The sequence below is a fragment of the Tursiops truncatus genome, chromosome 14 (assembly GCF_011762595.2).
Source record: "Tursiops truncatus isolate mTurTru1 chromosome 14, mTurTru1.mat.Y, whole genome shotgun sequence".
Classification (NCBI taxonomy): domain Eukaryota; kingdom Metazoa; phylum Chordata; class Mammalia; order Artiodactyla; family Delphinidae; genus Tursiops; species Tursiops truncatus.
Genome location: NC_047047.1, coordinates 33,186,215 through 33,213,020, shown reverse-complemented (window position 1 = coordinate 33,213,020; position 26,806 = coordinate 33,186,215). Strand labels below are relative to the sequence as shown.

General features: G+C 39.7%; 1 long non-coding RNA gene across 1 annotated transcript in view; it reads left to right on the top strand.

Annotated features, from left to right (window-relative positions):
• The first annotated feature begins 260 nt into the window (after positions 1 to 260).
• Positions 261 to 26,806, top strand: part of LOC117307861 (uncharacterized) — an 88,077-nt gene continuing 61,531 nt past the window's right edge. The window contains exon 1 of the long non-coding RNA XR_012325886.1: positions 261 to 363. This is a non-coding gene — a long non-coding RNA (uncharacterized lncRNA). The remainder of the gene's footprint in view (positions 364 to 26,806) is intronic.

Below are 26,806 nucleotides of genomic sequence, written 5' to 3'. Positions count from 1 at the left end.
AAATTATATTGAATATAATAATTAAGTTCCTCTCTCAAAAAGCTCCAGATTTTTTCTGGAGGAGTCCTGATTCCTAAGGGAATAGTCCTCTGTCCTCAAAGTTGTGAAGGTCTCTTAGAATCCTGAGATGCTTTCCTTTGATTTTTCCCTGCTTGGCCACCAGACAGTGCCTTATTGTTCCAAAGCAGTTGCTAGGGTAATTAATACCTGTACTGATTAAGTTGCTTCAATGAAATAAAAGGTGACTTTTCCACCAATGACAGGACTGTGATCCAGCGGACTGAAAAACAACAGGCCGTACTCCAAAGAGAAGAAGGAAACCCAACTACTAGCGTGCCTTCTCCTTTCATGAAAAAATCCACAGTAAGAAAAAAAATCCACATTTTTACTAGCTTTCACTGAAATTCTTTGTTACTCTATTCCGGGTCTTGCCTTAAATCTTTGTATATTTCTAGCATATTACATGGAATCCTTTTTCAGACCGAAAAAGCTGTGTGTGTGCATGCATGTGCACGTGTGTGTTTTAAAATCTTGAGCACCTAATGTCCCCTAAGCTGTGAGCAGGACAAGGCGGGTGCTGAGATTAACAGGACATTGTCTCTGCCCTCAAGAGCTCAGCCAGGGGTGGAGCTGATAAGAAAACCACAATCCCAACACATAGCAGTATACACAGGTGCTGTGGAGACACAAAAGTTAAACCAGCAACCTGGAGGAAGAGAGCCCTTGAGAGCCTTTGTGGTGGGCTCAAGGCAGGAGGAGTAGAGATGAGGAAATGTTTTTTTGTTTTTTTTATATCCAAGTTCAACCAGGAAAAACAGAAGCCACTCTGAGTATTATATATAAGGGAAAGAATTGACCATAGTGAATTGGTTACACAGAGGACGGGAGGGGCTTCGAAGGCAATCAGAGCTGAGCAATCTCAGAAGGCTGTTGCCCCAGGTAGACCAGATGGACAGAGGAAGCAGGTATCAGACACCAGGGGTCAGTCACCTCGTAGAAGATGTAACAGGGCAACGTGTGTAGTGGAGCTGGAGCTATGGAGAAGATAAGTGAGAGAGAAGTATTCTGCAGTCTTGTCTTTCACTCTCTAATCCATCACCAGGACCCCCTTTCAGCTAAATCCAGCAAGAAACCAGCTGATGCAGAACCTGGGAAACACCAGATCAGCCCTCCTATGGTACAGAGCAGGGCAAAGAAGAGCTTTGATTGCAAACTGTGCCAGGAGCAGCACAACTTCTAGGCAGATGCGACCCTCCAGTGGTCTTTTCTTTTACCAAGTGAAAAGTGTTATTGTTAATTTCTGAATAGATTAGTTTGAGAATGTTGAAGGAGGAGAAGGGTATTCCAGGCAAGGGCACTGGGTTGGGAGAGAAAGTGGCTTACTTAGAAAATGACAAGTTTGCCCCTGTGGCTGGAGCAGAGAAGCAGGAGGAGATATCGTAGGACATAAGTTGAAAATCATAACAGCTAATGGTGTGAAATGACCAGTGGCTTCTGTAACAGCTCAACTTGTTAGCAAACATTAACCGCCAGAGGCCAGGGTAAAACAGATATAGGGACTATACATGGCATTCCTACAAAGAAACACGGGCAGCCTTTTTGACTACCTTTGACTACTTTAATTTATACTGTTGTTTGAATCAGCCACAAAGCCAGTGGGGACATCGATCCAGTCATTTTTGTGAACAAATTAGAAATTGTTCACGAAGCCCAAGGAGACATCCTTGTAGCCAGTTTGGTGTTCAGAAGGCTAAATCAAAGATTTTCTATATTCCCACATAGTAGGAATAACTTGATCTGTGACCTCACAGACGTCAAGCTCATGAAAGATAGTCTGAAGGAGGTGGGGCCTGAGGAACCAGCGAGGAGGCTGTTGTGATAACAGTGGAGTCCAGGAGTGAAAGTGATGAATAAGAGAAGGTATTTAGGAGACAGGAGGCTAGTATGGGTGTAGGGGGTGGGGAATAAAGAGAAGATGAAAGAAAGGGCATGGTTTCTGGTTTGGAAATTTGGGCAGATTGTGGTTCCATTTGCTGGCGTAGTAACTTTAGAAGAAGGGGCGTGTTGGAAAGAAGAATGGTAGCTTGGTTTTAGAAATTTTGAGTTTGAGAAACTTGTGGGTTATCAAGATAAGATGTTCATTCGGAAAATGAAGACATAGCCTTTTAGCAGAGAGGAGTGGGCTGGAGATAAAAATTTGGGAGGAGCCATTGGAGTATATGAGATCATTCTGGATCTCTTTCAGGAAGTTTATGGTGAAGGAAAGGCTTGGAGTAGGGCTGTCAATAAAGGGGAACATGGTGGGGGGAGGATATCCGATTTTGAAGCTGGGGAAGACTTGTGCATATTTGTATAATGAGGGGAAAGAGGAGGGAATGTTGAAATTGCAACAGAGAGGGTATGCTAGCCTTTAAGACTAAAGGCAAGTGAAGGCTACAGATGTATGTCCACGCAGGGGTTGGTGGAGGAAAAATTGGGGGGCAGTTCACACCTGATAACCTTAATTTTCTTTTTTGAGATATGGGTAGTCATTTGATGATAAGTGAGGGGTTAGGAGGGTAAAAAGGTTTTTGCACTGAAAGTCCCATATCCTACCAGGGAACCCACTTAGTCCTGGACAAACCAGGAAGATTGGTCACCCTAAGCATAGCAGAAAGGGAAAGACTTGAGAAGGTTAAATGTTAATATCGCAATGGAAAATGGGAGAGGAAGCTGACCAGAAATGCAAAGCTTGCTTGTCAGTGTCAAGGACAAAAGAGGAATTGGAGACCAAGGGGCAGCCTTTTGTGCATGGCTGTGTGATTTTCTTCAGCAATGTTTAAGCATTTTGAGTTGTTTTATATCAGGGGAGAGTGTGTTAACTCATCCACTTGTTTGTGGAGGACTTTTTTTTTTTTTTTTTTGGCTGCATTGGGTCTTAGTTGCGGCATGTGGGATCTTTCACTGCGGTGCGTGGGCTCTTCATTGCGGCGCTGGCGTCTCTCTAGTTGTGGCCCGTGTGCTCAGTAGTTGCAGCACACGGGCTGAGTTGCCCCATGGCATGTGGGATCTTAGTTCCCCGACCAGGGTTTGAACCCACATCCCCTGCATTGGAAGGCAGATTCTTAACCACTGGACCACCAGGGAAGTCCCTGGAGGACTTTTAGCAACGCAAAGTCTGCAGTGTCAGAGATCTCATTCTGGGAGCAGGAAAACAGTGAAAATCAGTGGCAAGGTCACCAGAAATAGGGTCGCCTGTTAGGTGGAAGATTTTGCTGTCAGTGGTGTACAACATCACTCTTTCTTCATCATTGACATATTCATGTCATGTTACGTAATTGACAAATATTAGAGTTACAACATTCCACAATATCCTGAGGCACCTGTGAGATATAGTCAAGTCTTCATTATACATCTTCTCTCTAGAAGAGTAACTTAGAGCAGTGGCTTGAGATGAGAAGCAGGGAGCTAAAGGCCCTCACCCAGCATGAACTCTTGATGTCTAGCTGCAGGATCTCTCCACACGCTCCACAAAAGACATGCCACAGGAATGTTTTGCCTTTGTCATTGACTAAATTATATACTTTTCTACCTGATAGTATTTTCACCTTTGTTGGTTATAGAAACAAAGATAAAGGTAACCCTGTGGTTGTCTAGCTGGTAACAGGGCAAATGGGGCAATCAACCCCAATAAGTTGATTCAAGTAAATATCTGAAGTATTGCCTTTTCTTTTTAGGAAAAATGAAGCTGGATAGCTTTCAAGTAGGTAAAGCGATGTTTTCTCTAAATTTTGCTCTATTATTAGAATAAACCAGTACCTCTATACTTACAGTGGGGGGCAGACAGAGGGTACAAGGGGAACCCTGCCAACATGAGTTTGGTGAAAATCTGAAACTTGGTTTGGCTTGGGGAAGGTGTTCAAATACCAGGTGAAATTTGTTTCAGCTTGACTCAAAGACTCTCCAATAAATGGGCTGAGGATTCAGGCAATGGGAGTGTTATGGGCCACCCAAATTCACATGCTAGAGCCCTAACTAGGGGTTGCTTAGTACCTCAAAATGTGACTGTATTTGGAGATAGGGCCTTTAAAAAGATAATTAAGGTTAAATGAGATCATATGGATGGACCTTAACCCGATATGACTGGTGTCCTAAAAATAAGAAGACATTTGTACACAAAAAGAGACACCAGGAATGCACATGCACAGAGAGAAAAGCCATGTGAAGACACAGGGAGAAGGCAGCCATCTGCAAGCCCAGAGAGGCCTCAGAAGAAATCAAAGCCAACATTAGTTTGATTTTGGACCATCAGAACTGAGGAAATAACTTTCTGTTGTTTTTCCCCCACCTGTCTGTGGTTTTTGTTACAGCAGCCCTAGCAAACTAATACCGAGAGAAACTTAGAGCTTGGTTCCCTCAACAATCTGAGAAATAGTAACCACATCAGCTGTTCCTTTTTTTCTTTTAGGTTTGGTCTTTTTTCTGTTTTTTTTAATATTTATTTATTTATTTATTTGGCTGCACCGGGTCTTTGTCGCAGCATGCAGGATCTTTAGTTGTGGCATGCGGGATCTAGTTCCCTGACCAAGGAATCGACCAGGAATCGAACCCAGGCCCCTGTATTGGGAGTGCATTGGGACTCCCAAGTGTATTGGGACCACCAAGGAAGTCCCAGTTGTTCATTTTTAATATAAAAATGAACCCAGGATATGTCTGCTAAGAAAACCCTGAATTTACCTCCACTTTATTTCTGTATCAAATATTTATCAAATACTTTTGCAGTGCTTACTATGGGAGGAGACTTCATCACTCTTCTCTGCTACTGGACTTTCCTGAACCTCCTTCACCTCCTAGTGCATCCAGATCTGCATAACCTCTCTTGGAATCATTTTTAAAATACAGTAGGTTTCAAATGATAATGCTGCATTTTTATGAAGTTTGGTTATGGAGTTTGCAGGCAGCGTTTTCATTATGTGTAGTAGGAATTAAACCTGCGTCTGAGCACAAAGGTTAAGTCAATGATTTTACTCCCTTTATTAACTGTGAAATTTAGACCAGTCATCCTATCTGGTTAATTCTCTTTAGTATTTCGAATATCTCAGGTTGATTCTAATGTTTGGCACTTTTAATTAAAAATGATTTTCTCAAATCCTCCCAGGCACATGATGTTGACAGGAGAATCTCCGTGGCCTCAAGTTGTGTGTTTCTGTGAATAATATGTTGATATCGGATTCTACTGAAAACAGATCTGATTTTGTCTTGTGAACCTATTTGTAGCTGTTGACTTAGAATAATCTATGCTGATTTGTAAAGTCTGCTTTAGAGAAACCATGACAGGTGAGGTACTGAAGCTGCTGTGAACAGCAGGATGTTCATTAAATGTTTGCCTACGTGAATTTTCCTGGTGTTTGTTCTCGGGAATAATACGGGTAATTGGGAGCTGGGAAATCTTAGGAGAACGAATCCTAGCCTCCTCATTTCCCTCTTGTATGACTTTGGTGACATCAATCATAGTGAGCGCCAGTTGATTCACCTGTAAGATAGGGATGAATTCTACCTTCCAAGCCTACCTTACAGATGTTTGTGGGAATGAAATTAAACAATGAATGTCTCTGTGGTGCTTTTTATTTATTTATCATTTTATGGTGGTACTTTTTCAAACTTGCTATACACATTTAAATTTCATCGTTATTACCGCAGTCGCTACTAAATGGTTTAACTCCATGACCATTTTACTTTGCTTTCTCACATTCTAAATGAAGTAGCACCTGGGCTTCTTTCAGGGATGAAAGTCATAGTAGACATGAGGATCTCCTGTTTGGTCCAGGTTCCCAGAAGGACTTAGTGTTCCATCATATTTCAGGAAGTGTCTATTGAAGCTTGATGTTGACTTTTGTTTTCAATCTTACATTAGGTAGTGATTTTTTTCTACTTATTTCCCCAAGATTTAAATTTTTATAGCCAATCAAAGATATAAATGTTGTCTCAAATGGAAATCTTCCAGAACCTAATGTCAAGTTCATGCAATGTGTGGGAATGTGTCGTCTCAGAGGGTGGTAAGAATAGCTCCTTCCCTCTGGCTGCCTTTCTGAAAGCGTGTCCAGTTTCTAGGGTTTCTGATTCCAGCTGTGCTGTAGAACATGTTTTCTGAATAGAAGAAATGATGAACAGAAACCTCTATCACTCTGTATTAGCAAAATGCATTAAGAATGCAGCAGGTAGCTCTTACTTGCTGTACTGGGACATCAGTGAATGTCCAATAAGTGTCATTTAATTCCCATAAAATGCTGCTTTTGAACCCAAATTATAATCTGGAGATTGGGCCAAACCATCCAGAGTTTTCACCCAGACTATCAGGAATGTGGGTGAACTGGAATGCAGTATAGGGGGGAGGGTATTGAGTTAGCATCGTTGTCATTGCTGGAGTTGGAGGATGGGCATCAATTTAGGTGGGTTTACAATGTTAAAACCTTTTTATTATGGAAAAATTTCAAACATACACAAAAGTAGAGAGACTGGGACAACAGATCCCCATGTACCTATCACCCAAATTCAAGAATTAGAATGATCGACATTTTGTTATTTTTTAAAATCTGTTTCCCTCCTTATTTATTTATTTACTTATTTATATTAGAGTATATATTGGAGTATTGATTTACAATGTTGTGTTAGTTTCAGGTGTACAACAGCAAGGTGAATCAGTTATACATATACATATATCCACTCTTTTTTAGATTATTTTCCCAGATAGGTTATTACAGAGAACTGAGTAGAGTTCCCTGTGCTATACAGTAGGTCCTTATTAGTTATCTATTTTATGTATAGTAGTGTGTATATGTCAATCCCAATCTCCCAATTTATCCCTCCCTGTTTCCCTCCTTTTCTCACTGTCTCTTTTATTCTGGAATATTGTACATCAAACACTAGATACCAGTTCTTCTCACTTGCATATACTTTAGAATGTATCTTAACTAATAATGATTTTGTTCTGCTGTAGTTTTAAATTAAAAATTTTTTTAAAAATAACTTTTCATTTTGATATAATTTTAAACTTATAGAAAAGTTGCAAGAATAATACAAACAACTCCTGTAATCCTTTAATCCTTTACCCAGATATCACTAATTGTTTACATTTTGACTTTTGCTTTATCATTCTCTCTTTCTCTTTCATATAACATATAATTTTTTCCTGAACCCTTTGAGATTGAGTTGGTGACATGCCCGCTTTTACTACTAAATACTTTAGTGGGTATGTTCTAAGAACAAGGACATTTTCATACATAAATACAGACAAGTTATTAAAATCAGGAAATTGAACATTGATGCAATACTGTTATCTAATCCACAGTCCATATTCAAGTTTCATCAATTGCCAAAACAATGTCCTTTATATATATTTTTTCCTGACTTAGAATCTAATCCGGGATCATACATGACATTTTACTTGTCATCTTTCTTTAGTGGCCTTAAATCTGGAGTAAACAGTTTCTCAATCTTTCTTGGTCTTTCTTGACCTTGACATTTTGAAGAGTACAGACCAGTTATTTCATGGAATGTGCCTCAGTTGAGGTTTGCATGATGTTTCCTTACGATTGTACTCAGGTTATGCATGTTTGGCAAGGGCACCACAGAAGAGATGAGATGTCCTCAGTCCACGGCGTCAGCTGGCACGTGATGTCTGTTTGTTCCAGTACTGGTGACATTAACTTTGTTCAGTTGATTAAGGTGTTGTCTGCCAAGTAAGAGATTGTTTGAGATTATTGTGTAACTATCTTCTTCCTCATCAAACCTTTATTCACTGGTTTTCACATCCACTGATGGTCTTCTAACTCCAACATTTTAATATATTTATCAGTAGGTATTCTATTGTAAAAAAAAGCTTTCCCTTTTTCCTCCTTTATTTATTTATCCATTTACTTATTTCTATCCGTATGGACTGATGGATTCTTGTTTTATTTAATGGGTTCTGCTTCAATAGTACATTATTTATTTTTATGCTATTATTTCTCAGATATGGTCAGTGGGAGCGGCTCTCACTGCCTCCTGTCTTTTTGATGGCCCCTAAAGGAAGCTTAACTTGGTACCTTCCACACTAAAGTGGAGACTGAGGTTGTCAGTCACATTCCCTTGCACAGTATCTAGTAGCCACAGGAACAATAGACTTCCCATCCAAATCCTTCAGGTTTCCAGCACATCCCTGGAGGGAGTCCGTATGGTCAGCTGAGGGGATGTAAGTGCACCCAGGAAAAAAGCCTGTGTTAGCCTCTTATTTTGCGCCCAAATAGTGGCTTTCACAGCAAGAGTTCCCCACTAAAAAGTCAAGCAACGGGTTTCCTAATTTCTGGCTTCTGTCTAAAACAGGTTTCTTGAGCCAGTTAATTGAACATAAATTACAATTGACCTTGGAGGGATTAACTTGCATTGTGGGGTCATCTCAGCTGTATAGCTATTTGGGTGCTTTCTGACTGCCTGAGCTTTTATGTAGTTTTCAGCTAAGTTAGAGAGGAAAATGTACCAGTCGGGGACATTACAGGAGTTGTTGACCTTCTCCGGTCAGTTTGAGGTCAAGGAATTAATGTAGAGGATTACCAGAAGATCTATAAATACACAGGTTTCTTACATGAGAGGTATCGTTTAAAAATACTGTTCATTTTACTTAACTGTTTCAGATCCATGTGTAATATTTGAATGGCAGTCATATAAAGGAAATTTTGCTGTGGGGCAAAATAAAAATAACATTTAAATTAAAATTTTAAAAACTACACCAGCAGTAGGTTTTCTAAAGTTCAGTAGTGATTGAATCATTCTGACATTGAAAGTATATTAGATGATAGACCCTATATTGAAAAGAAGACTTATGCATGTCAGAGGCTGAACATATTCTTCTGAGGTCATTTCAGTGCTGAAAGTAATTGTATCCTGTGTTCTAAATTTTTCTCTGCCTCTTTGGTGTCTCAAGAGGTTGAATTAGAAATTGGCATGCCAGCTTCTTCCTGGAGAGATTATGACCTTTGGAAATACAGACCTGAGACCAAGTAATGCCACTGTCATTGATTTGTTCTCTATCTTTCACGAGTTCTTTTGTCATTCCAAGCATCAGTTTCCTCACCTGTTAAGAAAGGTTTACAATTTGTAGGATCAATGCAAGGAATAAAAGCTATAGAAAACTTTATGATAAAGTATAGCGCCTGGCATAGAGGAGGCCCCCGATGAATGTGACTTCTCTTCCATCCCACTCCTGTTTCTAACAACATTACAATCACCTTCATTCATTCATTGTTTATCATGTGCCAGGCTATGACCTCAGTGCTTTATGTGCACTACTCATGAGAGAGGAATTATTATTTCCAATGTACAGGTGAGAAAACTGAGACCTAGAAAGGTTAAGGGCTCTTGACCAAGTGTTGATTCTGGGGTTTCAGGTTTGATGCTAGAGCCCAAGGTCTTAATCGTTACGCTCTTCTGTCTCTCATAACTATGACTCTTTGAGACCACACACTTTTCATAGAGTTGGAGTAGTAACTCATGGGTTTACACAATATTATGACATGAATACAGTTGAGAGTCCTAAGTGGTAGGAAGAGAGAATTAACCTGGGCTAGAAACAGAAATAAGAGTGCAGAAGAAAAGTAGGGAAAAGTGAGAGAGATACACACTACGTATACAAGGTGAACAACGCCCTCTATGTCTCTGGAACACTGGGTTGCTTATCTTGTTCTAAATCAAAGGTTAAAAACATGCATGATCATAGTCTTAAGAGCTGCTGTTTATTGAGCATATGTGATTTATGGAATTCCCGATTTAATGTTACAGCAACCCTTTGAGGCATGTTTATTCGCTTATTTGGAGGAAAAGAAACCAAGAATCAGGGCATGTAGAGAGTCATGCAGACAGCCCATTCCAAACCGGATCTGTGTGGAGTCCTATCCCTCCTCTCTACTGTGCTTAGCATAAATATCAACAAATTCCCTGGGTGCCTGGCACTGCCACGGCCTGATTCTCACCTCTGTAATGTCTCCAATGAGCTGAAAGACTTGGCAACAGATGCACAATTTCTTTTCCTGCTTGGAAGTTGGTCTTTACCACACTCTCGTGAAGTCCAGCCTCTAAGACTTAGCACTCCACCTATCACCACCCATATTCCACAGTTTGGCATTAGGGATAGCCTTCGACAGCAAACCTCTTTCCTCTTCTGAGGGAAAAAATGTGTATTCTTGGAATAGTCCTCTAAAAATATTTCACACCGTAGACATTTAAGCATTCCCATAGCAGAGGCTGATTCTTGTCTACCCCAATATCCAGTACCCTTTCCTCCTTAAGAAGAGAACTTGAATTTTAGGCAGGCCCATTGCCACCTAGAGTTAGAGATGGTTCCCAGCCTCTCTTGCAACGAAGTGTGGTCATGGGACTGGCCAAAGAGCAGAAGTGCTCTGTGCAGTTCTGGGAAGGCTGCTCAAAGAAGTTGACTCAGCTAGGAGGAAACCCTTTTGCCCTTCTGTTATTCCTACTTTGTTAGAGGAGCAACTGGGAAGTGATAGCTAAAGTTCTAGCAACTATCTGTACCCATGAAGTTGACCTTGAGGATAGAAACCTCTTGGTAGGATCATAGAGCGAAAGATAGACACTTGGGTCATTGATGATAGCTTGGAGTCACTTTACTACTTCTAAGCTGCTTATCTCTATTTTTACATGAGAAAGAAACTTTTGCCCTTCCTTCCTTCCTTCCCTTCTTTTTTGTTTGTCACTGTTATTTTGAGTTTTTCTATTACATGCAACCAAGTAATTCTAGTTACAGTTTACAAAAATATGTTTGGCTTCCTCTGGGCACATATAGATGTCTGGAAGAGCCTGCAAAGCTTTGAGCCTACTGGCTCAGTATTTAGTTGAGTGTGATTTAACTGACAAATTTTTAAGATACCATGGAAATAGACAAGTTGAATATTTTGGACCTTTATATACTTCAACATTTAGCAGTTAAAACATATTAACACAGTGTTTCCCCCCTTCTTACTGTTTAATTCGAAGAAGGATGCCTTTGGAAGAAATTAGGGTCTTGCTCCTCCAAGACTAGTCCTATCAAGTCCATTAAAGACTGTACAACATTTGAGATCATGCCACAAACAGATTTGGAATGGGTATGATGTTTCTGTGATAAAAATTGTTGCATCAAACAAAACTCAAAATTTACTCCAGGTGGTATTTCCCCACCCCGCCCCCTATTTTTATTTTAACATCAAGCACAAAAGTGACACAAAATATTTCTGCTCTCCTGATACACTGAACTTTGGGCATAAGTGGAAGGTGAATTAGAAAGGCATAGTTTTGTACTTGAGTACCTAGATTGGTGGAAATGAGTTTTCCACTTAAATTTGACTCATTTCAAGGCAGCCAAATATCATAGTCTCCTGGTTACTGTATTTTAAATTATTTTTAACTTAGCAGAGATACTGTTTTGGTGAAAATATTTTATGTATCTCCTTTGTTGACTGAAAGAGTTAAAAATAGACTAAAAAAATGAACCCCTGAACTTCACCCCCAATGCCTTATAGAGAAAAACAGAGAGAATATTTAGAGGCTCTGGCAAAAGGAAGTGGAAATTTGAACAATCACCTCAATAATTCATCCAAAAATGATTGAGAATGTTTATTCTGTTCTTAAATCTTTATTGTCTGGCCGTATCATAGGTTAGATTGACCTGGATTTTCTAGACAAAAGCCTGAAATCTTCCCTTAACTTTGTCTTTGGGAACATGGTCTGTAAGTACCAAGTCATCACTATGGGTAACTATTTGTTGAAAAGACGTCATTGCATGACATTGCGTTAGCTTTGGAGTTACAAATGTATTCTCCTGTGATTTAAAAGGGGATTGTAATGGACTCATAAGATTGTACAATTTCAATACTTGCAAGGAATTTAGATATGATCTATTTCAATCCTCTACCCCTTCCCCTGCATCATTTTAAAGACGAGGAAACTGAGACCCAAGGATTTTTTTCAAAGTTTCACAGCTTGTACATAAATTCCACTGTTAAAGTCACGATATTTCATACTTCTTGTTTATTTTCTAAAATGGCCCAGTGGAGGAAAAAGAAGCTTTTGCCTATCAGTTTGAATTTGGTCCTAATTATGTTTGGCATCATAATTTTCTTCCATAAAAATTTACAGAATAAGAGGATTATAACCTCAAAACCTTCCAAGAGTGAATTCACTTAACCTTGTTGAAAGGTACTGATATTATATACCTACGAGAGACATGGGCTAAGTGAAAAGACTTTATCTTAAGTGATAGCAACACCCCAAGCCATGCAGAAAAACAGATATGGAAAACTGCAAATTGATTCTAAAGCAAATCAAGTGAAGTAGCTTCTACGGACATATAGTCAGATAATAAAACTCAAAAAAATAATGTATGCTCTTTTCTGTTTTCAAAGGAACTAGGAAATCTCCTTTCAACTTTGCATGCGGTATGGAGATGCACAAAAGTCCCAAATATTTGTTAGTAATAAATTGGCTGACATATCTATAGGTTTAAATCTTTTATTGGTTACTGATTAACTTAACTGCTCTGCCTGACAAAACTTCATGATAAATAAGCCAACCAGTGAGTGCTTCGCAGTCAAACCAACTTTGTTTAAAGGACTATCACTAAAGCATGATTTACGCGCTAATGAATTTTGCAATCAGCATGTGGTGATGTACAAGTTCCAACATGAATCTAAAATGTACAAATCCGAAGACACTGAAGTTATTAAAAAATCACACCACAATGCAACTAATTTTAATTAAAAAGAAATATATCACATTCATACTTAGCAGTGACATTATGGCATATGAGGAGGATAACTCAGAGTTACTTTCTGAACACATCCTAACAAAACATGGCTGTTGTTGCTTTGAAGGTTAATGATTCCTTTTCGAGATCAAATTACTCGCAACACTGACTCAAATCAAGAAAAAAAAAAACCCAAATAAGAAACTATATTTATATGTACATGTAAGCCATGTAAATAGATAAGGTGTTTGACGATGGTATGTCAGTAAGAAAAGTTGCTGCAGATCTTTTTTTTTCAACTTGACCAAATTCTTCTTAGAAAGCCTGTATAAATCACTGTTTTCTTCTGCCTCTCTTTCAATTAATTAAATTGTTGACAGTGAAATTGTAACAAAGTAGCTTTAGTATAAAAATGATTCCCAGCTCTTTCTATATGAAACTTAAAAAAAAAAATCTTGAAGAACTTAAGTTTTAAACATCTGTCTGGACAGATGTCAAAATGCACAGTGTTACACCATTATGCTGTGTAAGTTATCTGACACTGTGTTATTACTCTTCAGTTAAATATTCACAGTGAGATTTTATGATCTTTTTTAAAAAAATTTATTAATTTTATTTATTTTTTTAATTTTTGGCTGTGTTAGGTCTTCATTGCTGTGCGCAGGCTTTCTCTACTTGCGGTGAGCGGGGGCTACTCTTTGTTGCGGTGTGAGGGCTTCTCATTGCGGTGGCTTCTCTTGTTGCGGAGCACCGGCTCTAGGCACGCGGGCTTCAGTAGTTGTGGCACGTGGGCTCAATAGTTGTGTCTCGCGGGCTCTAGATCGCCGGCTCATTAGTTGTGGCGTACAGGCTTCGTTGCTCCACAGCATGTGGCATCTTCCCCGACCAGGGCTCGCGCCTGTGTCCCCCGCATTGGCAGGCGGATTCTTAACCACTGCACAACCAGGGAAGCCCTGTGATCTTTTCAAAAGAAAACGTCCATGAGAGAATAAGCTCATCTTGCACAACATAATAAGCACTTTAAATGAATGAATCCCAGAGTAAACAATGAAAAATAACTTTCTGTGCTAGTTTTTACATCTTATTTCAGTTACCTAGGATTTTTCTATTGGGATTTTAAAAATCATTCAATGGCATGCAATGGGTGTGATTTTATTAAAACTTATAGTATTAATTTTGAATATTTCTCTGGAAAGAGAATTTTATTGAAAATCTTACATATAAATAGTGGAGACAATTACATCTGGAAATAAAATATGGCCCTGCTGAATCCTACTTGTTGTGGAATAAATATTATAGTACAATAAACAATATTTTTCAAGAAATGAAAGACGAAAACTATCATGATATTATAAACGTAACAGTAATTTAGTAAGTAAGACTTTACTGAAAGGAATACTTAGACCCAGACCCTGAGATGCTGGGATGTTATTTCATCCTCTGTTCTCCCCTACTCCACATCCCGCAGCTTAGATTCAGTTAGCATGCTTGATGAATATGTTCACATTAGAATTATAACTGCCTGAAAAAAAACTTTTTAATGGTTTTAAAGTGATTAAGGGAGCAAAACCACTCTTCTCTCCTTAAAATTTACTAGCCCCCTTTGCACTAAATACATCACAGAAACAACCACAATTTCCTTATATGCTAGGAAGAATTCTTCAACAAAACACTGTAATTCTGTGCCAAAGAGACTAGCAATAGCATGAGCATCTCGCTGTTTACTTAATGAGATGTGAATGGAAGTGTGAAGGTGAAAAGACAGATTCTAGGTTAGAGGATGGCGAGGTGAGACCGATCCTTTAGCACAAGGGAAAAACCCTTGGAGACGCCATGTCTGAAATAAACAGAAATCTTTCTTTCTTCCTCCCTCCCTCCCTCCCTTCCTTCCTTCCTTTACTTGGGGAGTCCTCCCTGTCTGCCTTTAAAATTCTAAGGTGGATTAATTAGCTCTCAAAACCATCAGATTTGACATTGATAAACTGAAGTGGCTTAGCTTTGGAAAACATCAGCTTATGGTTTTATTTCCTTTGTAGCAAATGTTTAGTGATACCCTGGTCTCCGGGTTGCATGGCATAATCTACCCACTATCCACATCACTGCCCTTGTTTTCATCATTAAATGAAACTGAAGGAAACTGGTGCTGAGTTGTCAAGAAATCTCAGGGACAATGACATGTCATTGCCCCATTTCTCCTTCTAAATCCTTTGTACCTATTCATGAAGGTCGAATGAGATTATGTCTATGAACCCACTAGAAACTGTAAAGCACAAACATGAGAACAGATGATGCCAATGGGGATTAGGATGCTGCCCGACAATTTATTCATTTTTAGACCAGAAATCTGGTAGCGGCCTTACATTTTCTGATTATTATATGGTCTTGAGTAATGTAATTTGCACCGATATAAACTATAGTTAGCCATTTACTGGCATTCTAAAGCATTCTCTTGTGATTGCTCTTCCACTATTGTCTAGAATCATTTAGCTAATACAAGAAAAAATGATTTTTTTAAGCTTGTAAATTTTCCAATCCACACTTCCCAGATTAATTAGAAAATTGCCCCAATCTCTCTTTTCCCTTCCCTGATATGTAGCACTCGCAGAAAGAAGATGCTAATTTGATGCAGAAGCTGCTTAAAATCAGTCAAAATAAATCCTGTTCCAATCTTGTGCACATTAAATGATTGTCCCTGATCAAAATGGGAGTGGGGCTGACAAGGAGGGGAAGAGAGGAAGTTTGGAGATGGACTTCTCCCCCAACCTCATTTCCAACCAGGTAAAAATGGAGTTCGAAAGGCCCAAATTCTTAGCAGATTTGCACAGCACAGTAATAGCCTTTATGCTTGGAAATTTATGGGCCATGGACAGTTTATAAGAAACGATGTAGTTCATCACAGAGCCAGACTGATGGAGCACATGGGAGCGTTCTGCACAGGAAGTTGGGTTTTGGAATAATACTTACTTTGATAGAGTTGTTTTGTTAGCTAAGTAAAACAGTAGGGAAGCCAATGGCCACTTAGGCTTCAAACGTAAATATATATTTATAAGTCACCCAGCTGCCTAATTGAGAGCCTTAGTGTTTTCACTAAGTATATCTTCACCAGAAAGCAGTAAAAACAACAATATCATCAACAAAACCCCAGTCTCCGCATAGATTCATTTAATCAGTCTTTGATAGTTTGGAGATCATTAAATGATGTCTAAATGCTTCTGTCTTAAAGTCAATGGGTGGGAAGATGGGTAGAAAGATGTTTTTATTCTTTTTTTTCGTGAGGGCATGTTCTTTTGTATTTAAGGTGCAAAGACATAAGTGAAGCCTTAAGTTACACTCCGGGTCGCCGAGGGCTATTATCAGAGATTTGAAATTGTGGCTCTAAGGACTCCTGATGGGGAGAGTTGGGGGGATCAGAGGAGCAAGGGTTGGGTGTACAATTGTCTAGTGCTTTCAGGTTTCACAGAAGAAGGTTAAGTAGGAGGTGGCTTGTTAAATTTGAGCAGAGAACTGGAAAATAAGATTTCACACTCCTGAGATGGGGAAAGCTGGTGAGTTTGGAGTTTGTCTGGGAGATTTGAAAAAGGTCGGGTGTGCTAAAGTGTTTCTCAAATTGTATTTCAGTGCTTCTGAAATGAGAAAAAGTAGGTGCTATAAAGGGCCCAGAGACATTCAGTCAAGTCAAGCGTCCTAGGTAAATGGGCATTTTCAAACTCAAATAATTATTTGGCACGTGGAAAGTAAATGCACAGCCTCTCTTTCTGCTTGGCTGGACCTCCTGGAATTCAGGCCACACTAACGATATTTTGCTACTGTGTCTTCTCTTCAATCTTCTCTTTCTGTTCTCAAGTCCCTTTCTCCTCTTTATGGCCATGGCTTTCATGATTTCTCTCTTTTGCTTTGAGACCTTGAGCTGGAGTTGGACTGCAAGTGGCAGCAGGGGAGTCCAAGACATGGGTGCTACTCTAAGTTCTGCTTCTTCATGTGACCTGACAACAGGACACTTGCCTTTCTTCCTGGAGGAAGCAGGGAGTGAGGTTCCTGAGGTCTCCCCTAGAGCTGACGTTAGATGAGCTTATACTTGGTCTTTTTTTCTTATGGAAGTATAGTTGATTTACAGTGTTGTGTTAGTTTCAGATGTATAGCACAGTGATTCGGTTATACATCTATATGTATATATCTATTCTTTTTCAGATTCTTTTCCCTTATAGGTTATTACAAACTATTGAGTATAGTTCCCTGTGCTATATAGTAGGTCCTTGTTAGTTATCTATTTTCTATATAGGAGTGTATATATGTTAATCCCAAACTCCTAATTTATACTCCCCCTTCCCTTTTGGTAACCATAAGTTTGCTTTCTATGTCTGTGGGTCTAGTTCTGTTTTGTAAATAAGCTCATTTGTATTTTTTTTAAGATTCCACATATAAGCGACATCATATGATATTTTAGACTTGGTCTTGTTACTTCACTTCTCCCCTGCTCTCCTAGAACAGCTGGGACTCTCTTTCTTAATTGCTTTTTAGAAAAATTATTCATTACTGTTATTTGACCAGCGCTTTATAGCTAATTCTCTTTTCCAATTGTTTTTCTAATTTTTTTTTAACTTCTAGTTTTAGTTGTATTCTGCTTGCTCTTTCGTTCCCTTTTGTGAGACTAATTTTACTTTTGTATTCTTATATAATATAATGTGCTGCCTCTTCAAGTATTTATTATTTTCCCCTTTTCCTTGAGGTTTGATCTTTTCTTGCCTAATACAGCACTAGACACATTTTAACCCTTTATAAATATTTCTTGATTGATTGGTTTAATAAGACTCCTCGTGTTTCAGACTTCCCATCTCCTTGTTTCGGCTTTGGACTCTGGGTCATCTCCCGTGTTTTTGGAACTGTAGTTAAAGCCATCCTTCACCTCCTATAATATGCACACAGTTGAAGATTGCAACTATGCAATCTCTAGTAGTAAATCCTCTATTCTTAGGGGGCTGACTTAAAGGATGACTCAGTCTCATTCCTCCTGCTTCCATCCAAAATGAACAGGAAACATAAAAGGCATTCAGGGGCTTCCCTGGTGGCGCAGTGGTTGAGAGTCCGCCTGCCGATGCAGGGGACATGGGTTCGTGCCCCGGTCCAGGAAGATCCCACATGCCGCGGAGCGGCTGGGCCCGTGAGCCATGGCTGCTGAGCCTGCGCGTCCAGAGCCTGTGCTCCGCAACAGGAGAGGCCACAACAGTGAGAGGCCCGCGTATTCTCTCTGTATGACAGACTCTAGGCCCAACCATCTCACTACAAATATCTCAATTTCGTTTCTTTTTAAGGCTGAGTAATATTCAATTGTATATATGTGCCACATCTTCTTTATCCATTCGTCTGTTGATGGACACTTAGGTTGCTGCCATGTCCTGGCTATTGTAAATAGAGCTGCAATGAACATTTTGGTACATGACTCTTTTTGAATTATGGTTTTCTCAGGGTATATGCCCAGTAGTGGGATTGCTGGGTCGTATGGTATTTCTATTTTTAGTTTTATAAGGAACCTTCATACTGTTCTCCATAGTGGCTGTATCAATTTACATTCCCACCAACAGTGCAAGAGGGATCCCTTTTCTCCACATCATCTCCAGCATTTATTATTTCTAGATTTTTTTGGTGATGGCCATTCTGACCAGTGTGAGACGATATCTCATTGTAGTTTTGATTTGCATTTCTTTAATTATTAATGATGTTGAGCATTCTTTCATGTGTTTCTTGGCAGACTGTGTATCTTCTTTGGATAAATGTCTATTTAGGTCTTCTGCCCATTTTAGGATTGGGTTGTTTGTTTTTTTGGTTATTGAGCTGCAAGAGCTGCTTGTAAATCTTGGAGATTAATCCTTTATCAGTTGCTTCATTAGCAAATATTTTCTCCCATTCTGAGGGTTGTCTTTTGGTCTTGTTTATGGTTTCCTTTACTGTGAAAAAGCTTTGAAGTTTCATTAGGTCCCACTTGTTTATTTTTATTTATTTATTTATTAATTTATTAGTATTTATTTTTTTATTATTTTATTTTTTTCATTTTAACATCTTTATTGGAGTATAATTGCTTTACAATGGTATGTTAGTTTCAGCTTCACAACAAAATGAATCAGTTATATATATACATATGTTCCCATATCTCTTCCCGCTTGCGTCTCCCTCCCTCCCACCCTCCCTATCCCACCCCTCCAGGCGGTCACAAAGCACCGAGCTGATCTCCCTGTGCTATGCGGCTGCTTCCCACTAGCTATCTACCTTACGTTTGGTAGTGTATATATGTCCATGCCTCTCTCTCGCTTTGTCACAGTTTACCCTTCCCCCTCCCCATAGCCTCAAGTCCATTCTCTAGTAAGTCTGTGTCTTTATTCCTGTTTCACCCCTAGGTTTTTCATGACATTTTTTTTTTCTTAAATTCCATATATATGTGTTAGCATACGCTATTTGTCTCTCTCTTTCTGACTTACTTCACTCTGTATGACAGACTCTAGGTCTATCCACCTCATTACAAATAGCTCAATTTCGTTTCTTTTTATGGCTGAGTAATATTCCTTGTATATATGTGCCACATCTTCTTTATCCAGTCATCCGATGATGGACACTTAGGTTGTTTCCATCTCTGGGCTATTGTAAATAGAGCTGCAATGAACATTTTGGTACATGACTCTTTTTGAATTATGGTTTTCTCAGGGTATATGCCCAGTAGTGGGATTGCTGGGTCATATGGTAGTTCTAGTTGTAGTTTTTTTAAGGAACCTCCATACTGTTTTCCACAGTGGCTGTATCAATTTACATTCCCACCAACAGTGCAAGAGGGTTCCCTTTTCTCCACACCCTCTCCAGCATTTATTGTTTCGAGATTTTTTGATGATGGCCATTCTGACTGGTGTGAGATGATATCTCATTGTAGTTTTGATTTGCATTTCTCTAATGATTAGTGATGTTGAGCATTCTTTCATGTGTTTGTTGGCAGTCTGTATATCTTCTTTGGAGAAATGTCTATTTAGGTCTTCTGCCCATTTTTGGATTGGGTTGTTTGTTTTTTTGTTATTGAGCTGAATGAGCTGCTTATAAATTTTGGAGATTAATCCTTTGTCAGTTGCTTCATTTGCAAATATTTTCTTCCATTCTGAGGGTTGTCTTTTGGTCTTGTTTATGGTTTCCTTTGCTGCGCAAAAGCTTTTAAGTTTCATTAGGTCCCATTTGTTTATTTTTGGTTTTATTCCCATTTCTCTAGGAGGTGGGTCAAAAAGGACCTTGCTGTGATTTATGTCATAGAGTGTTCTGCCTATGTTTTCCTCTAAGAGTTTGATAGTTTCTGGCCTTACATTTAGGTCTTTAATCCACCTTGAGCTTATCTTTGTGCATGGTGTTAGGGAGTGATCCAATCTCATACTTTTACATGTAGCTGTCCAGTTTTCCCAGCACCACTTATTGAAGAGGCTGTCCTTTCTCCACTGTACATTCCTGCCTCCTTTATCAAAGATAAGGTGACCATATGTGCGTGGGTTTATCTCTGGGCTTTCTATCCTGTTCCATTGATCTATATTTCTGTTTTTGTGCCAGTACCATACTGTCTTGATTACTGTAGCTTTGTAGTATAGTCTGAAGTCAGGAAGCCTGATTCCTCCAGCTCCGTTTTTCGTTCTCAAGATTGCTTTGGCTATTCGGGGTCTTTTGTGTTTCCATACAGTTGTGAAATTTTTTGTTCTAGTTCTGTGAAAAATGCCAGTGGTAGTTTGATAGGGATTGCATTGAATCTGTAGATTGCTTTGGGTAGTAGAGTCATTTTCACAATGTTGATTCTTCCAATCCAAGAACATGGTATATCTCTCCATCTATTTGTATCATCTTTAATTTCTTTCATCAGTGTCTTATAATTTTCTGCATACAGGTCTTTTGTCTCCTTAGGTAGGTTTATTCCTAGATATTTTATTCTTTTTGTTGCAATGGTAAATGGGAGTGTTTTCTTGATTTCACTTTCAGATTTTTCATAGTGTATAGGAATGCCAGAGATTTCTGTGCATTAATTTTGCATCCTGCTACTTTACCAAATTCATTGATTAGCTCTAGTAGTTTTCTGGTAGCATCTTTAGGATTCTCTATGTAGAGTATCATGTCATCTGCAAAGAGTGACAGCTTGACTTCTTCTTTTCCGATTTGGATTCCTTTTATTTCCTTTTCTTCTCTGATTGCTGTGGGTAAAACTTCCAAAACTATATTGAATAAGAGTGGTGAGAGTGGGCAACCTTGTCTTGTTCCTGATCTTAGTGGAAATGCTTTCAGTTGTTCACCATTGAGGACGATGTTGGCTGTGGGTTTGTCATATATGGCCTTTATTATGTTGAGGAAAGTTCCCTCTATGCCTACTTTCTGCAGGGTTTTTATCATAAATGGGTGTTGAATTTTGTCAAAAGCTTTCTCTGCATCTATTGAGATGATCATGTGGTTTTTCTCCTTCAATTTGTTAATATGGTGTATCACGTTGATTGACTTGCGTATATTGAAGAATCCTTGCATTCCTGGAATAAACCCCACTTGATCATGGTGTATGATCCATTTAATGTGCTGTTGGATTCTGTTTGCTAGTATTTTGTTGAGGATTTTTGCATCTATGTTCATTGGTGATATTGGCCTGTAGTTTTCTTTCTTTGTGACATCCTTGTCTGGTTTTGGTATCAGGGTGATGGTGGCCTCGTAGAATGAGTTTGGGAGTGTTCCTCCCTCTGCTATATTTTGGAAGAGTTTGAGAAGGATAGGTGTTAGCTCTTCTCTAAATGTTTGATAGAATTCGCCTGTGAAGCCATCTGGTCCTGGGCTTTTGCTTGTTGGAAGATTCTTAATCACGGTTTCAATTTCAGTGCTTGTGATTGGTCTGTTCATATTTTCTATTTCTTCCTGATTCAGTCTTGGCAGGTTGTGCCTTTCTAAGAATTTGTCCATTTCTTCCAGGTTGTCCATTTTATTGGCATAGAGTTGCTTGTAGTAATCTCTCATGATCTTTGGTATTTCTGCAGTGTCAGTTGTTACTTCTCCTTTTTCATTTCTAATTTTATTGATTTCATCCTTCTCCCTTTCTTTCTTGATGAGTCTGGCTAATGGTTTATCAATTTTGTTTATCCTTTCAAAGAACCAGCTTTTAGTTTTATTGATCTTTGCTATCGTTTCCTTCATTTCTTTTTCATTTATTTCTGATCTGATTTTCATGATTTCTTTACTTCTGCTAACTTTGGGGTTTTTTTGTTCTTCTTTCTCTAATTGCTTTAGGTGCAAGGTTAGGTTGTTTATTTGAGATGTTTCCTGTTTCTTAAGGTAGGATTGTATTGCTATAAACTTCCCTCTTAGAACTGCTTTTGCTGCATCCCATAGATTTTGAGTCATCGTGTCTCCATTGTCATTTGTTTCTAGGTATTTTTTGATTTCCTCTTTGATTTCTTCAGTGATCACTTCGTTATTAAGTAGTGTATTGTTTAGCCTCCACGTGTTTGTATTTTTTACAGATCTTTTCCTGTAATTGATATCTAGTCTCATGGCGTTGTGGTCGGAAAAGATACTTGATACAATTTCAGTTTTCTTAAATTTACCAAGGCTTGATTTGTGACCCAAGATATGATCTATCCTGGAGAATGTTCCATGAGCACTTGAGAAAAATGTGTATTCTGTTGTTTTTGGATGGAGTGTCCTATAAATATCAATTAAGTCCATCTTGTTTAATGTATCATTTAAAGTTTGTGTTTCCTTATTTATTTTCATCTTGGATGATCTGTCCATGGGTGAAAGTGGGGTGTTAAAGTCCCCTACTATGAGTGTGTTACTGTCGATTTCCCCTTTTATGGCTGTTAGTATTTGCCTTATGTATTGAGGTGCACCTATGTTGGGTGCATAAATATTTACAATTGTTATATCTTCTTCTTGGATCGCTCCCTTGATCATTGTGTAGTGTCCTTCTTTGTCTCTTCTAATATTCTTTATTTTAAAGTCTATTTTGTCTGATACGAGAATTGCTACTCCAGCTTTCTTTTGGTTTCCATTGCATGAAATACCTTTTTCCATCCCCTTAGTTTCAGTCTGTATGTGTCTCTAGGTCTGAAGTGGGTCTCTTGTAGACAGCAAATATATGGGTCTTGTTTTTGTATCCATTCAGCCAATCTGTGTCTTTTGGTGGGAGCATTTAGTCCACTTACATTTAAGGTAATTATCGATATGTATGTTCCCATTCCAATTTTCTTAATTGTTTTGGGTTCATTATTGTAGGTCTTTTCCTTCTTTTGTGTTTCTTGCCTAGAGAAGTTCCTTTAGCAGTTGTTGTAGAGCTGGTTTGGTGGTGCTGAACTCTCTCAGCTTTTGCTTGTCTGTAAAGGTTTTAATTTCTCCATCAAATCTGAATGAGATCCTTGCTGGGTAGAGTAATCTTGGTCGCAGGTTTTTCTCCTTCATCACTTTCAACATGTCCTGCCACTTCCTTCTGGCTTGCAGAGTTTCTGCTGAAAGATCAGCTGTTAACCTTATGGGGATTCCCTTGTGTGTTATTTGTTGTTTTTCCCTTGCTGCTTTTAATATGCTTTCTTTGTATTTAATTTTTGACAGTTTGATTAATATGTGTCTTGGCCTATTTCTCCTTGGATTTATCCTGTATGGGACTCTCTGTGCTTCCTGGACTTGATTAACTATTTCCTTTCCCATATTAGGGAAGTTTTCAACTGTAATCTCTTCAAATATTTTCTCAGTCCCTTTCTTTTTCTCTTCTTCTGGAACCCCTATAATTCGAATGTTGGTGCGTTTAATGTTGTCCCAGAGGTCTCTGAGACTGTCCTCAGTTCTTTTCATTCCCTTTTCTTTATTCTGCTCTGCATTAGTTATTTCCACTATTTTATCTTCCCGGTCACTTATCCGTTCTTCTGCCTCAGTTATTCTGCTATTGATCCCATCTAGAGTATTTTTCATTTCATTTATTGTGTTGTTCATCACTGTTTGTTTCATCTTTAGTTCTTCTAGGTCCTTGTTAAATGTTTCTTGCATTTTGTCTATTCTATTTCCAAGTTTTTGGATCATCTTTACTATCATTATTCTGAATTCTTTTTCAGGTAGACTGCCTATTTCCTCTTCATTTGTTAGGTCTGGTGGGTTTTTATCTTGCTCCTTCATCTGCTGTGTATTTTTCTGTGTTTTCATTTTGCTTATCTTACTGTGTTTGGGGTCTCCTTTTTGCAGGCTGAAGGTTCGTAGTTCCTGTTGTTTTTAGTGTCTGTCTCCAGTGGCTAAGGTTGGTTCAGTGGGTTGTGTAGGCTTCCTGGTGGAGGGGACTAGTGCCTGTGTTCTGGTGGATGAGGCTGGATCTTGTCTTTCTGGTGGGCAGGTCCACGTCTGGTGGTGTGTTTTGGGGTGTCTGTAGACTTATTATGATTTTGGGCAGCCTCTCTGCTAATGGGTGGGGTTGTGTTCCTGTCTTGCTGGTTGTTTGGCATAGGATGTCCAGCACTGTAGCTTGCTGGTCGTTCAGTGAAGCTGGGTGCTGGCGTTGAGATGGAGATCTCTGGGAGATTTTCGCTGTTTGATATTATGTGCAGCTGGGAGGCCTCTTGTGGACCAGTGTCCTGAAGTTGGCTCTCCCACCTCAGAGGCACAGCACTAACTCCTGGCTGCAGCACCAAGATCCTTTCATCCACACGGCTCCTTAATTTGGGATGATTCGTTGTCTATTCATGTATTCCACAGATGCAGGGTACATCAAGTTGATTGTGGAGCTTTAATCCGCTGCTTCTGAGGCTACTGGGAGAGATTTCCCTTTCTCTTCTTTGTTCTCACAGCTCCCAGGGGCTCAGCTTTGGATTTGGCCCTGCCTGTGCGTGTAGGTCGCCGGACGGCGTCTGTTCTTTGCTCAAGCAGAACGGGGTTTAAAGGGGCCGCTGATTCGGAGGCTCTGGCTCACTCAGGCCGGGGGTGGGAGGGGCACGGAGTGCGGGGCGGGCCTGCGGCGGCAGAGGCCGGCGTGACGTTGCACCAGCCTGAGGCGCGCCGTGCGTTCTCCCAGAGGAGTTGACCCTGGCTCCAGTGACCCTGGCAGTGGCGGGCTGCACAGGCTCCCCGGAAGGTGGGTGTGCATAGTGACCTGTGCTCGCACACAGGCTTCTGGGTGGCGGCAGCAGCAGCCTTAGCGTCTCATGCCCGTCTCTGGGGTCCGCGCTTTTAGCCGCGGCTCGCGTCCGTCTCTGGAGCTCCTTTAAGCAGCGTTCTTAATCCCCTCTCCGCGCGCACCAGGAAGTAAAGAGGGAAGAAAAAGTCTCTTGCCTCTTCGGCAGGTCCAGACTTTTTCCCTGGACTCCCTCCCGGCTAGCCGTGGCGCACTAACCCCCTGCAGTCTGTGTTCACGCCGCCAACCCCGGTCCTCTCCCGCGCTCCGACTGAAGCCGGAGCGTCAGCTCCCAGCCCCGCCCGCCCCGGCGGGTGAGCAGACAAGCCTCTTGGCCTGGTGAGTGCCAGTCGGCCCTAATCCTCTGTGGTTGAATCTCTCCGCTTTGCCCTCCGCACGCCTGTTGCTGTGCTCTCCTCCGCGGCCCCGAAGCTCCCCCACTCCGCCACCCGCAGTCTCCGCCCGCGAAGGGGCTTCCTAGTGTGTGGACACTTTTCCTCCTTCACAGCTCCCTCCCGCTGGTGCAGGACCCGTCCCTATCCTTTTGTCTCTGTTTATTTTTTTTCTTTTGCCCTATCCAGGTACGTGGGGGGTTTCTTGCCTTTTGGGAGGTCAGAGGTCTTCTGCCAGCGTTCAGTAGGTGTTCTGTAGGAGTTGTTCCATGTGTAGATGTATTTCTGGTGTATCTGTGGGGAGGAAGGTGATCTCCGCGTCTTACTCTTCCGCCATCTTCCCCAGTCCCGCTACTTTAACATTACATCTTTTTTTTTTTTTTACATCTTATTTTTGAACAAAGATACATCCCCAACTTGAACATCTACCTTACTCATTATATGTTATCTCCAGTTACTTTGGGAATGTCTCCAAAAATAAGCCAACCACCAAAGAATAACAAAGTGCCTTCCAAGAGTATAAAAACAAACAAAATACAGGAACAATAACAACAAAAGACCTATCACAGACTGGGAAATTTTTCAAAGTATGAAATCCAACCTCCTTTAAGCACTGATAGCATTGAAATTTGGCAGGAATAAATATTCATGGATATTTGGGAGTCTGTAAAAGACTGATTTTAAAGAATATATATATGTATATTTAAAATATATGTGTATATTAAATATATATGTACACATATGTATACATACATGCATATGTATATTACCTACCCCCTCAAAATATACATATATTTTGACATATATATATAAAATCTACCCCCCAAAATTATATTTAGCTTGGAAATATGATTAATAACAAATCAGGTCAAAATAAAAGCAAAAGTCAGTCATCCTGATTTACTGAAGCATGAAGCAATGATACTGAGGATGAGTCTTGTATTTACCACCTTTGTGATGTATTATAGAAACTGTGCATTAAAGCAAACCAGCCAAATTTGTAATTTAGAGCTCTGGAGGTATTCAATTTTTGTGATTACATAGAGACATACTTTACCAAATGTATGGTACCCATATGCTTCCCTCTATCGAAGCCTGGACCCCACTGGAATTAAGTGCTGAGTCCAGCTCTCTGGCAGAGGTAGAAATTTTTGTTTAGGAAGAAAGTTATAAGCCACTAATATCAAAGAAGCTTTGAGACACTAACTTTTTGTTTGAGATTGATATAACCTATCCTCACAAACAACTCCACGTTTACATCATGATTCTTCAAAGAATTTTCAAAGGGTTTTCCAATTTAACCTTAAATCATTGAAGTCAAAGTCTTAAAGTACCAATAATAAGAGCACTTGTTTAATATATTCCAGGATAGCAGTAATATCCACCTTTCAAATAAGAAATACTCAGTTGTGAGGGAATGAAATGTCTTACTATACAGCAGTTGGAAAACTACAACCCAGGGGCCAAATCATGCAAACCAGCTACTTTTGTAAGAAAAGCGTGATTGGAACACAGCCACGCCCATTTGTT